Raw genomic sequence first — 13,255 nt, 5'->3', positions numbered from 1 at the left:
CTGGGTGGTGAAAAATGAATAAAGATTGATCCAAAAAAAATTTTAAAAATTCTTCTGAGGCCTTAGACTGCTGCAGTGGGAGCAGGCCCAGGTTGCAGGAGCAGCAGCAGTGGTGTTGGTAACGACCTGTGCAGCTGAACACAGCTCAATTAAAGGAATAAAAAGGAAAATGAAAGTCACACTGAAACAAATCAAGGAAAAAAAAAGTAGTGTCAGACATCTTCACGCTGAGAGCTGGCTCTGAGGGTGCTGGATCAGTGGTGAAGGACTCTCCATTTTATGTTAGGGAGGGGATTGACCTTTGTGCTCTCTGGACCACAGTCAGTGTGTTATTATTGCTGTTGGGTTTCTACGAAGGAAATTTTTTTTCTCTCCGCCTTGTTTCAGATAGACTTTTTAGATTTTTCTTTTCTTTATTATTTCTTGTGATTGTTTTTCTGGGTTTCTTTCTGTTTATTTCCTTTAATTTAAGCTGTGCTCAACTGTACAGGTAGCTACCAAAAAAAACCAAAGAAACAAAGAAAAAGTAGTGTCTGCGAGCTGCCTCTGAGGGAACGGGATCAGTGTCAAGGACTCTTCATTTTGTGTCCAGGAAGGGATTGACTCTGTGCTGACTGCGCCACCGTCATTGTGTTACTGATGCTGTTGGTTTCTGCTTTTTTTGGGATGCCTAAACTGGTTTACAAAGCCAGTTTTTTTTTGTGTAAACCTTTATTTATGTTCCACCATCAGGAAGAAAAGAAACATCCAAGTGGCCAGTGACAAGCAGTGCCCTTCTCAGAAGGCAATGCTGCATGATCAAACAACGAAGGGGAGGGCAGGGATTAAATCAATGGAGAGTTGGAGGAGGAAATAATACACTCCACTCCCTGAGGTGCCCACCTCTCCCTGAATATCTCAAGGTTGTTGGTGGATACCACGTGCTCCTTCTCCAGGAACACCTGATCTCTAAAATCAGTTTTCCTTTTATCCTGGTATTTCTTTTTTATTACGGACTGATTTCTAAACTGCCTGATCTACACAGTCAATGTGTTTCAAGTGTAACTCGGTTATCATTAGGGAACTGTTGTTCACTGGCTGGTTACATCTTGTGTGTTATTTTTTCCTCTTTGGGAGTGGACTCCCCCTTTGGGTGTGGACTCTGCCTTGGTACTGGAACCTGTGTTGTGAGGATTTTGTGAAGTCTGTTAATGTATGTGGGTTTTGTAATTAATTGCGTTTGAGTGCCGGCCACAGTGGGCTCATCAGTATGGGGGATGGCCGGGAGCTGGAGGAATTGATTACCGGCGTGGGGGAAGATGGGCTGGAGAGCTGAAAATGTGTTGCGGGAAAAGCTGCCTGACCTGCTGCGCATCCAAGGAACAGGAAATTCGAAGTTTCGGGCATAAGCCCTTCATCAGGAATCCTTGATGAAGGGCTTATGCCCGAAACGTCGAATTTCCTGTTCCTTGGATGCTGCCTGACCTGCTGCGCTTTTCCAGCAACACACTTTCACCTCTGAAATCTCCAGCATCTGCAGACCTCACTTTCTCCTCGAAGATGGGTTGGAGGTGAGGCAGCCAACTGCATGCCCGCAGGAAAGCAGGTCAGGAGGGGCAGCTAGGACGCGGGGTAGGTGGGGCCAGACAACTTATAGCATCCTTGCAGGAAAGCTGATAAGGCAGGCCGGTTAGTATACGGGGAGGCTGAGCCAGGCGGCTGACTGCAGCCCGTAGGAAGGCCGACTGGGGGAGGACCAATCAGTATGCAGAGAAGCTCGGAGCCAGACAGCTGGCAGCTGGTCCATTAGAATGCTGGCCAGGAGAAAGTCAGTCGGGCAGCCAGGTACTGGAAGGCTGACAGCCCGACTGTAGGAAAGCAGGTCGGGGTGGTTTGGTTAGTAAGTGGGGTGAACGGGAACCGGTGGCCAACATCTGTCCCGAAGGAAAGGGGGCTGGGGAGGATCAGTGTATATGCAGGGCAGCTGGAGACGGGACGGTCAATGACTGTCCTGCAAGAAGGCTAGCCAAGGACAGTCTGATCAGCATGTGCTTTGGACGGGTGCTTTTTTTTTATAGCTATGTTGAGTCTGTGTTCTATGCACTGTTTCTCATTTGATTGCACTGTCTTATCTGTGTTTATTAGTTACCTTTGACTGAAAGTGAGATTTGACGTTTGTCCTTGTCTCCCTGAAAACTGGTAGAATGATGGGGTTTTGTTTTGGCTTTGTTGCCTTTTCCCCTGTATATAGTTGTTTTTTGTGAACTGCTTTCTGTTTGTGGTTAACTGTATTTTCTACTGTTTTAATAAAATAAAAGAAACAGGAGTGGTTTTTTTCTTAGGCCCCAGGCTGCAGCAATGGGAGCAGGCCCAGATTGCTGCAGCAGCAGTGGTGTTGGTGACTACCTGTGCAGCTGAACACAGCTCAAATAAAGGAATAAAAAAGAAAATGAAAATCACACTGTAACAGAACAAGAAAAGAAGTAGTGTCAGACATCTTCACTCTGAGAGCTGGCTCAGTGTCCGGGACTCTCCATTTTGTATCAGGGAGGGGGTTGACTCTGAGCTAGCTGCCCACATCCAATGTATACTGCTACTGTTGGTCTCCGTTTGTTTTTGGAGGAAACCTATTTCCTGAACTAGCAGAATTATTAGCCAGTTTGTTAACTGATATTCCTTTTTTTATTGAGGACTGATTTCTAAACTGACTGTGTTGATCAGGCAATGTGTTTCAAGTGTAACTCAGTTTCTCATTAGGGAACTGCTGTTTCACTGGCTGGTTACAGCCTGTGTGTTACTCTTTTCTCTTTTACTTTGAGAATAGGACTATGTTGATTTTGTGGCAGGGCTTAGCCCTTGCACTCTGGTTTTCTTTGTTTTGTGTATGTGTTTTCCCTTTTTTGGTGTTTGGACTGAACCCCTGTGAGAACATACATCTTTCCAGATGAGCTGTCCCTGTCTGGGGAGACCTGGCCATTTGTGGGTGACAGGGCTTAGCCCTTGTACTCTCTGGTTTTCTTTCTTTTTTGAATTGAATTGAATTTATTGTGATGTGTACCGAGGCACAGTGAAAAGCTTTGTCTTGCAAGCAATACAGGCAGATCACAGAGTTAAGTCGTATAGATAAATAAATAATAGGTAAACAGCAAAAACAAAAACACAGGTGTAGGCGAATGTTAAGAGTTTGAGAGTCCATTCAGTATTCTAACAACAATACTGTTACAAAACCGGCTGGTGCGTGCGTTCAGGCTTCAGTACCTTCTCCCTGACGGTAGAGGTTGTAGAAAAACATTGCTAGGGTGGGATGGATCTTTGAGAATACTGGCAGCTTTTCCTTAACAGCAGGCCTGGTAGATGGATTCTGTCGATCAGAGGTTGGCTTTCGTGATTATCCAGGCCGAGTTCACCCCTCTCTGTAACCGTCTCCAATCTTGAATGGTACAGTTGCCATACCAGGAAGTCATAGAGATGTACAGCACGCAAACAGACCCTTCAGTCCAGCCCGTCCATGCCGACCAGATATCCCAACCCAATCTAGTCCCACCTGCCAGCACCCGGTCCATATCTCTCCAAACCCTTCCTGTTCATATACCCATCCAAATGCCTTTTAAATGTTGCAATTGTACCAGCCTCCTCCACTTCTTCTAGCAGCTCATGCCATACACGTACCACCCTCTGCGTGAAAAAGTTGCCCATTAGGTCTTTTTCACATCTTTCCCCCCTCACCCTAAACTTATGCCCTCTAGTTCTGGACTCCCCAACCCTGGGGAAAAGACTTTGTCTATTTATCCTATCCATGCCCCTCATAATTTTGTAAACATCCACAAGGTTACCCCTCAGCCTCCGATGCTCCAGGGAAAACAGCCCCAGCCTGTTCAGCCTCTTCCTATAGCTCAAATCCTCCAACCCTGGCAATATCCTTGTTAATCTTTTCTGAACCCTTTCAAGTTTCACAACATCTTTCCGATAGGAAGGAAACCAGAATTGCACGCAATATTCCAACGGTGGCCTAACCAATGTCCTGTACAGCTGCAACATGACCTCCCAACTCCTGTACTCAATACTTTGACCAATAAAGGAAAGCATACCAAATACCTTCTTCACGATCCTATCTACCTGCGACTCCACTTTCAAGGAGCTATGAACCTGCACTCCAAGGTCTCTTTGCTCAGTAACACTTCCTAGGACCTTACCATTAAGTGTATAAGTCCTGCTAAGATTTGCTTTCCCAAAATGCAGCACCTCGCATTATCTGAAGTAAACTCCATCTGCTACTTCTCAGCCCATTGGCCTATCTGATCAAGATCCTGTTGTAATCTGAGGTAACCTTCTTCGCTGTCCACTACACCTTCAATTTTGGTGTCAGCTGCAAACTTACTAACTATACCTCTTATGCTCACACCCAAATCATTTATATAAATGACAAAATGTAGAAGACCCAGCACCGATCCTTGTGGCACTCTACTGGTCACAGGCCTCCAGTCTGAAAAATAACCTTCCACCACCACTCTCTGTCTTCTACCTTTGAGCCAGTTCTGTACCAAATGGCTAGTTCTCCCTGTATTCCACGAGATCTAACCTACTAATCAGTCTCCCATGGGGAACCTTGTCGAATGCCTTACTGAAGTCCATATAGATCACATTTACCACTCTGCCTTCATCAATCCTCTTTGTTACTTTTTCAAAAAACTCAATTAAGTTTGTGAGACATGATTTCCCATGCACAATTCCTAATCAGTCCTTGCCTTTCCAAATGCACGTACATCCTGTTCTGCAGTGATACATCCAGCCAGAATGCCCTCTGGCACACCCATAAAAGTTGGCAAGGGTATTTGCCGACATGCCAAATTTCCTCAGCTGTCTGAGGAAGAAGAGATGCTGTTGGGCCTTTGTAACCAGTGCATCCACATGAAGAGTCCAAGAAAGCTTATTGTGGATGACCACTCCCAGGAGCTTGACTCTCTGCACTCTTTTTTTTTTGTATGTGTTTTCACCTTTTTTGGTGTTTGGGCTGAGCCCCTGTGAGAAAATGCACCTTTCCAGATGGCTGTTCCTGTGGGTAGGCCTGGCCCCTTTGTCAGTGGATCAGGCCTCTGTAAAGACTGAACACCTGTGTGTGTGCTGGGAAGTGAGCATTTGCTGCATCCTGGGGTTTGGGAATGAACTCCTGTGAATTAACTGCACCTTCACAATGTACTGTGTTCCTGTAAGTGGGCCTTTTCTCTATGGATGGGTCAGGCCTCTCTGGAGATTGAACACTTGTGTGTGTGCTGTGGGATGTGCATTTGCTGCCTTGAGTGGACTTTGCCCTTGGCTGTGAACTCTGTTTTTGACAATGGACTCTGCAGTTTGGAGTGAACTTTATTTCTGACAACGTACTTTGTATACTGGAGTGAAATGTGTTCCTGGGAATGGAGTCCACGTTTTGAATGGAGTCCGCGTTCCACATTTATGATAATGAACTCTGTGCCAGAAGGGACTCTGTTTGTTGATAATTGACCCTGTCTTTTTGCTTATTGGGTTTATCACCTACACTGCCTTGGGTCTGCCAGGCCTTACTGTGAGCTGGGAGGCTTATAGGTCATCCTGAAAGCTGTCGCCCCAAGAGCTGGAGGCTGGGTAGCCCGTCCTGTGAACCTGAAGGTGAGTAAGTTGCTCCAAGAGCCAGAAGATGGGTAGGCCGTCCTGTGAATGGAAAGGTGGGTAAGCCATTCTGAGTGCTGTCGTCCTGAGAAGGTAATCAGGACAGGCTGTCCTAGAGGTGGCCGGAAGGTATGTCAGGGCAGTCCACAGGCTGGATAATGCGTTGGGGTGAGTGAGAGCCAGATGGTACGTAGGAGCAGACTCAGAGCTAGAATGCAGGTAGGCCGTCCTCAGCGCTGTCACCCTGGGGAGGTACCAGGGCGGGCTGTCCTGGAGGTGGCCGGTAGGTGTGAAGGGTAGTTAAGGAAGCCAGAAGGTGGTAGGCCGTCCTGATCACTGTTGTCCTGGGGATGTGGGGAAACAGGATGGGCTGTCTTACAGATGGCCAGAAGGTGTGTCAGGGCAGAGCAAGATCTGGAAGGGGGCGTGGGGCAGAGCAAGAGCTGGAAAGGCCTTAGTGGCAGGAATGTGGGAGGGTCAGGTGGCTTGTTGGATTGCTCGCGATGGGGGGATGGGGGTATCTGTATCCTATGCACTGTTTCTTATCGAATTGGACAGTCTTATCTGTATTTGTTCCTGTTACTTTGCGATGACTGAAAGTGGGATTTGAGCCTTGCCCTCATTTCTCTGAAAACTGGTTGAACGGTGGGATTTGGGGTCTGGCTTTGCCGCTTCTCTCCCTTGTAAGTTTCTGTTTCTCTGTTTACAGCTGTTAATGTTCATTGTTTGTGAATTGTACTGTTTAATAACATTTTAAAAAACACAGGAAACAAACTTTTAAAAAAAGGGAGTGTCTCTTTTTTTATTTGGCCCTAGGCTGCAGCAGTGGGAGCAGGCTCAGGTTGTTGCAGGAGCAGCAGTGGTGTTGGTAACTGCCTGTGCAGCTGAACACAGCTCAAATGAAGAAAAAAAAAGAAAAGAAAAATCAAACAAAAAGAAAAAATAAGCGTCAGACATCCTCACACTCAGATCTGGCTCTGAGGGAGCTGGAACCACAACAGCAAGAAATGCAAAATTTGCGCCACACCCTCCCCCCCCCCCACCTTACTTCTCTCCAAGGCCCCAAGGGATCCTTTCATATTCGCCACAAATTCACCTGCAGCTCTACACACATCATTTACTGCATCCGCTGCATCCAATGTGGCCTCCTCAATATTGGGGAGACGGGCCGCCTACTTCCGGAATGTTTCAGAGAACACCTCTGGGACACTCGGACCAGCCAACCCAACCACCCCGTGGCTTAATACTTCAACTCTGCCTCCCACTCCACCAAGGGCATGCAGGTCCTTGGACTCCTCCATCGCCAGACCATAGCAACACGACGGCTGGAGGAAGAGCGCCTCATCTTCTGCCTAGGAGCCCTCCAACCACAAGGGATGAACTCGGCTTTCTCCAGTTTCCTCATTTAGCCTCCCCGACCTTGTCTCAGTCCCAACCCTCGAACTCAGCACCACCTTCCTAACCTGCAATCTTCTTCCTGACCTCTCCGCGCCCACCCCCACTCCGGCCTATCACCCTCACCTTATCACCTTCACCTTAACCTCCTTCCACCTATCGCATTTCCAACACCCCTCCCCCCAAGTCCCTCCTCCCTATTTTTTATCTTAGCCTGCTTGGCACACTTTCTTCATTCCTGAAGAAAGGCTCGTGCCAGAAACTTCGATTCTCCTGCTCTTTGGATGCTGCCTGACCTGCTGCGCTTTTCCAGCAACATATTTTCAGCTCTGAGGGAGCTGGATCAATGTCAAAGACTTTCCATTTGTAATTTGGTAACTTGGTGACAGGATTTCACCAAGTCACCAACTTACTTCTGTGAAGTTATTTCAACAGTCTGTGCTTTAAACATTCACTCCCATCATGACCAATACACATTGGCGGCAATGTGCAGTAACTGAAAGGCTTCTTTGATGGGACTTTCCAAATCCATGATGTCATTCAACATGAAAGACAAGGGCAGCAAGGTGAATCTTTATCAAATAGACTGCAGCAGTTCAAGGAAACAGTTCACCACCACCACCACCACCACCACCTTCTCGAGGACAATCAGGGATACACAAAAAATGCTGGCCAAATCTACCTGCTATAGGAAAGCTGATGTGAAATTTGAAAAGATTTACAAGGATGTTGTTTGGGTTGGAGAGGTTGACCTGTAGAGAGAGGCTAAATAAGGTTGTGGCTATTTTCCCTGGAGCATTGGAGGCTGAGGAGTGTATATAAAGTAGTTGATAAAATCATGAGAGGCATGGATAGGGCAAATAGACAACATCTTTTCCTCGGAATGGGGGAGTCCAAAATAAGAGGGCACAGATTTAAGGCAGAGGAGAAAGGTTCCTTTTAATTCTAAGGGGCAACATCTTCATGCAGTGGGTGGTGCATGTATGGAATGAGTTGCCAGAGGAAGTGGTGGAAGCTGATTTAATTACAACATTTAAAAGGCATCTGGATGGGTATATGAATAGGAGGGGTTTAGAGGGATATAGGCCAAACGATGGCAAATGGGACTATCACTATCAAGATAGACAGAGCTAAGCGATCACACAACCACTGTATCAGAAACTCTGGCCACATCCAGTCATGAATGGTGGTGGATGATTAAGCAATTCACTGAATAATGAGGCTCCACAAATATCTCCTCAATGATTGAAGAGCCTGGTACATCAGTGCAAAAGATAAGGCTGAAGCTTTCACAGCAATCTTCAGCCAGAAGTGCCGAGTGGATGATCTATCTCAGCCTCCTCCAGTCATCCCCAACATTATAGATACTAGTATTCAGCCAATTCCATTCACTCCATGTGGTATCAAGAAACAGTTGGAGCCCTTGCATACTGCAAAGGTGATGGGCCCTGACAACATTCTGGCAATAGTCCTGAAGATTTGGGTTCCAGAACTTGCCATTCCCCTAGCAAAGCTGTTCCAGTAAAGCTACAATACTGGCATCTACTTGACCATGTTGGAAATTGCCCAGGTATATTCCGTATAAAAAGGAGGACAAATCCAACCCAGCCAATTACTGCCCCATCATTCCACTCACCATCATCAGTAAAGTGATGGAAGGAGTCATCAGCAATGCCATCAAGCTGCATCTACTCAGCAATAACCTCCTCAGTGACACCCAGTTGGGCTCTGCTAGGGCCACTCAGCTCCTGGCCTCACTACAGCCTTGGTTCAAATATGGACAAAGGAGCTGACTTCCAGGGGTGAGGTGAGAGTGACAGCCCTTGACATCAAGGCTGCATTTGACTGTGTGTGGCATCAAAGATCCCTACCAAAAGGGGTGGGGATTAATGGGGATCGAGGGCAAACTCTCCAGTGGTTAGAGCCATACCTGACACATTGGAAGATGGTCGCAGTTGTGGAGGTCAGTCATCTCTGTTCCAGGATATCTCTGCAGGAATTCCTCAGGGTAGTATTCTCAGGCCAACCATCTTCAACTGCTCCAGCAATGACCTTCCCTCCATCACAAGGACCAAAGTAGGGATGTTTGCCGATAATTGCACAATGTTCAGCACCATTCCCAACTTCTCAGACACTGAAGCAGATCTGGACAATGGGCAGACAATTGGCAAGTAACATTCGCGCCACACAAATGCCAGGCTATGACCATCACTAATAAGAGACAGACTAATCACTTGATATTCAATGGCATTTACCATCACTGAATCCCCCACTTTTGCCATCCTGTGAGTTATCCTTGATATAAAACTCAATGCATAAGCACAGTGGCTACAAGAGCAGGTCAGAGGGTAGAAATACTGTGGCGAGTAACTCATCTCCTGACTAGAGAGTTTTGAGAAGATTTATAGCTCGCATCAAGGTTCTAGATGAGCCTGATGAAGGGCTTTTGCCCAAAACATCAAATCTCCTGCTCCTTGGATGCTGCCTGATCTGCTGTGCTTTTCCAGTACCACACCATCTAGGACAAAGCAGCCGCTTGATTGGCATTACATCTACAGGCATCCACTACCTCTACCACTGGCGTTCAGTAGCAGCAGTTTGTACTATCTACACAATGCATTGCAGAAATTCACCAAAGATCCTCAGATAGCACCTTCCAAACCCATAACCACTTCCAACGAGAAGGACAAGGGCAACAGGTATATGAGAACACCACCGCCTTCAAGTTTCCTGCTAAGCCATTCATCATCCTAATTTGGAAATAAATTGGCATTTTCTCCTCTGACGTTGGATCAAAATCCTGGAATTCCCTCCCTAATGGCATTGTGGGTCAACCAAAACAGGTGGACTGCAGTGGTTCAAGAAGGCAGCTCACTACTAACTTCTCAAGGATGACTAGGGAATGGGAAATAAATGCTGGTCCAGCCAATGATGCCAACATCCCACAAAATAAATAATAAAAAAGATTTATTTAGGAAATCTGGTCAGCATGGATGAGTTGGACCGAAGAGTCTGTTGCCATGTTGTACAGCTCTATGACTCTAAGCCAGTGGTGCCCAAATGTCATGGAAGAATTAAAGAAAAAAAAACCAATACTTTGAACAGTTTGATTAGTTAGTTCTTTTTAAGTTTCTTCTTATTTTTCCCCGCCCATGTTTTTGTCTGCAGCTATTAGATTTTGCTCTTGCTTACTGATTGATAAGGTCCTGCCTTTTCAGTCACTATTAGTTTTAGTTTAATGAACATTGAATATCGCCCCATATATAAATCTGGTGAGTACTTTGCATAATCTGTATTGCCAGAAAAAAAATGGTTGTATCAGATATATTATGATCCCAGCTGTTGTCATTAATGGACAGATGGAAATCTGACTTGTTAGATCATGTTTTGGTTTTAATAATGTGGTCTCTTACTAAAACACAAACATACAACGCTACAGATTTTTTTAACAATAAAGCAGAAGTTGATTAAGGATAAGAAATGAAGATTAAATGGAATAAACCATTCTTTACTTATACCACAAATTTAAAGAATTTAAAACGCATGATGAAATTTAATCCCATTAATCCAAAAATATTGAGATTTTTATCACTCAAAAATTTGATGAAATGACTTACAGATTCCCAAACATCTCTGAATAGTATTTAAAACTGCCCCTTGTCCATTACACACTCCAAAATATCCCTTTCTTTAACACCTGGGATGGGGGAGTCCAGAACTAGAAGTTTATGGTGAGAGAGAAAAAATTTACAAGGGACCTAAGGGGCATTTCTCACGCAAAGAGTGGTGCATGCATGGAATGAGCTGCCAGAAGAAATGGTGGAGGTTAGTACAATTACAACATTTAAAATTAATCTGGATGGTTATATGAATAAGAAGGGTTTAGTGGGAATTGGGCCAAGTGCTGACAAATGAGACTAGATTAGTTTAGGTTATCTTGCTGGCATGGATGAGTTGGACCGAAGGGTCTGTTTCTGTGCCATACATCTCTGTGACTGTATTACCTTGATGGATTTAATTTTATTTCAACAATCTATCTGATAAATCTGACATTTCTCTCCCCGAGCTGTCATACACCAGAGCTTAAATACTTTCAGCTTCAAATAACCTCTTCAAGATTTTTTCCTTACATTATCAACAACTCCTTAGTCTAAGGTAATCTGGTGTTAACAAATCTAATTATTTTCTCTCTTCCTCAGAAGCCATTTTGCACTTGAAATTTCTACAGAAGCCTTGAGGAACATTTGTTTATCTTGTTAAGTTGTAAATTGTCCGGAGGAAGCAAAAATCTATATTTTGAAACTTCAGGAAAAAAGACTGTGCTATTTTCTGGTCTGTAGATTATTAAGGTGCAAAAATGGCCTTTATTATAGTGAGGTGATCTTCAGGTCGGATGTGGGAGATTAGGAGAGTTTCCATGTTACTGATGATTATGTCTGCAGGAACATTCTATTGGGTCACATGGATTGGTTGGAATGGCAGTTAGAGGCAATGAAAATGTTAGAGAAGCTAGGGGGTATGATCAATGGCAGTTACAGTCAGGTGGATGGGTTACCCCCAGGAAAAGGTAGGAGAGGGAGACAGGTCGTGCAGGAGTATCCTGTGACTATCCCCATCTCAAACAAGTGTGCTGTTTTGAAAAATATAGGCGTTGGTGGACTCTCAGAGGAACGTAGCACGATCAGTCAAGTTTCTAATACTGAGACTAGCTCTAATGTAATAAGAGATATGCCAGGTTTCAAGTAGTCGATCGTGATAGGGACTTTCAGTCAGAGACACAGACAGCGAGGCATTAGAATGGTGTATTACCTCCCTGGTGTCAGGATCAAGATATCTTGGAGAGGGTGCAGAATATTCTTTAAGGGGAGAGGGACCAGCAGGAAGTCATTGCCCACATTGGAACTAATGGCATAGGAAGAGAAAAGGATGCGATTCTGAGGAGAGAATATAGGGTGTTAGGCAGGAATTTAAAAAGGAGATCCTCAAGAGTAGTAATGTCTAGATTGCTCCCGGTGCTGTGAGCTAGTGAGGGTAGTAATAGGAAGATAGAGCAGATGAATATGCGGCTGAGGAGCTGGTGCAGGGGAGAAAGATTCACATTTTTGGATCATTGGAATCTCTTCTGGGGTAGAAGTGATCTGTATAATAAGTATGGAATGCACTTGAATTGGGAGGAGTCTGATATAGCGGCAGGGAGATTTGCTAGAGCTGCTGGGAAGGATTTAAACTGTAAGGGCAAGAGCGGGGTGGGACCCAAGGAGATAGTGAGGAAAGAGATCAATCTGAAGTTGATACAGTTGGGAGAAGGAGCAAGTCAAACAGTTAGGGCAGGCAGGATATAAGCAAAGAACAAGGGAGGAGTGATAAACTGCATTTATTTCAATGCAGGAGGCCTAACAGATAAGGCAGATGAATGCAGGACATGGTTGGGAACATGGAACTGGGATATTATAGCAATACAGAGACATGGGTCAGGAATGGACAGGACTGGCAGTTTCATGCTCCAGGTATAGATGCTATAGAAAGGGGAAGCAAGAAGGCAGGGGGAATGGATTTTTTGATTCAGGATAACATGACATCTTTACTTCGGGTGGATATTCCTGGGAATATGTCCAGGGAAGTTATTTTGAGTAATAAGAAATCCTCTGTCACCTTACTGGGATTGTACTATACAACTCCCAATAGTTAGCAGGGAATTGAGAAACAAATTTGGAAGGAGATCTCAATTATCTGTAAAAATAATAGGGTAACCATGATAGGGGATTGTAGCTTTCCAAACATAGACTGGGACTACCATAGTGTTAAGGGTTTGGATGGGGAGGAATTTGTTAAGTATGGACAAGAAAATTTTCTGATTCAGTATGTGGATGTATCTACTACAGAAGATCCAAAACTTGACCTACTCTTGGGAAATAAGGCAGGACAGGTGACTGAGGGAGCACTTTGGAACCAGCGATCATAATTCTATTAGTTCTAAAGTAATGATGGAAAAGGATAGATTGGATCTAAAACTTAAAGTTCTAAATTGGAGGAAGGCAAATTTTGATGGTATTAGGCAAGAACTTTCAGAAATTGATGGGGGGAGGTGGTGGCAGACATTTGTAGGTAAGGAGATGGCTGGAAAATGGGAAGCCTTCAAAAATGAGATAAAATGAGTCTGGAAACAGTATGTTCCTATTAGGGTGAAAGACAAGGCTGGTTGGTGTAGGGATTGCTGGGTGTCTAGAGAGATTGAGGT

The sequence above is a fragment of the Hemiscyllium ocellatum genome, chromosome 12 (genome assembly GCF_020745735.1).
Source record: "Hemiscyllium ocellatum isolate sHemOce1 chromosome 12, sHemOce1.pat.X.cur, whole genome shotgun sequence".
Taxonomy (NCBI): Eukaryota; Metazoa; Chordata; class Chondrichthyes; order Orectolobiformes; family Hemiscylliidae; genus Hemiscyllium; species Hemiscyllium ocellatum.
This window is presented reverse-complemented; position numbering follows the sequence as displayed.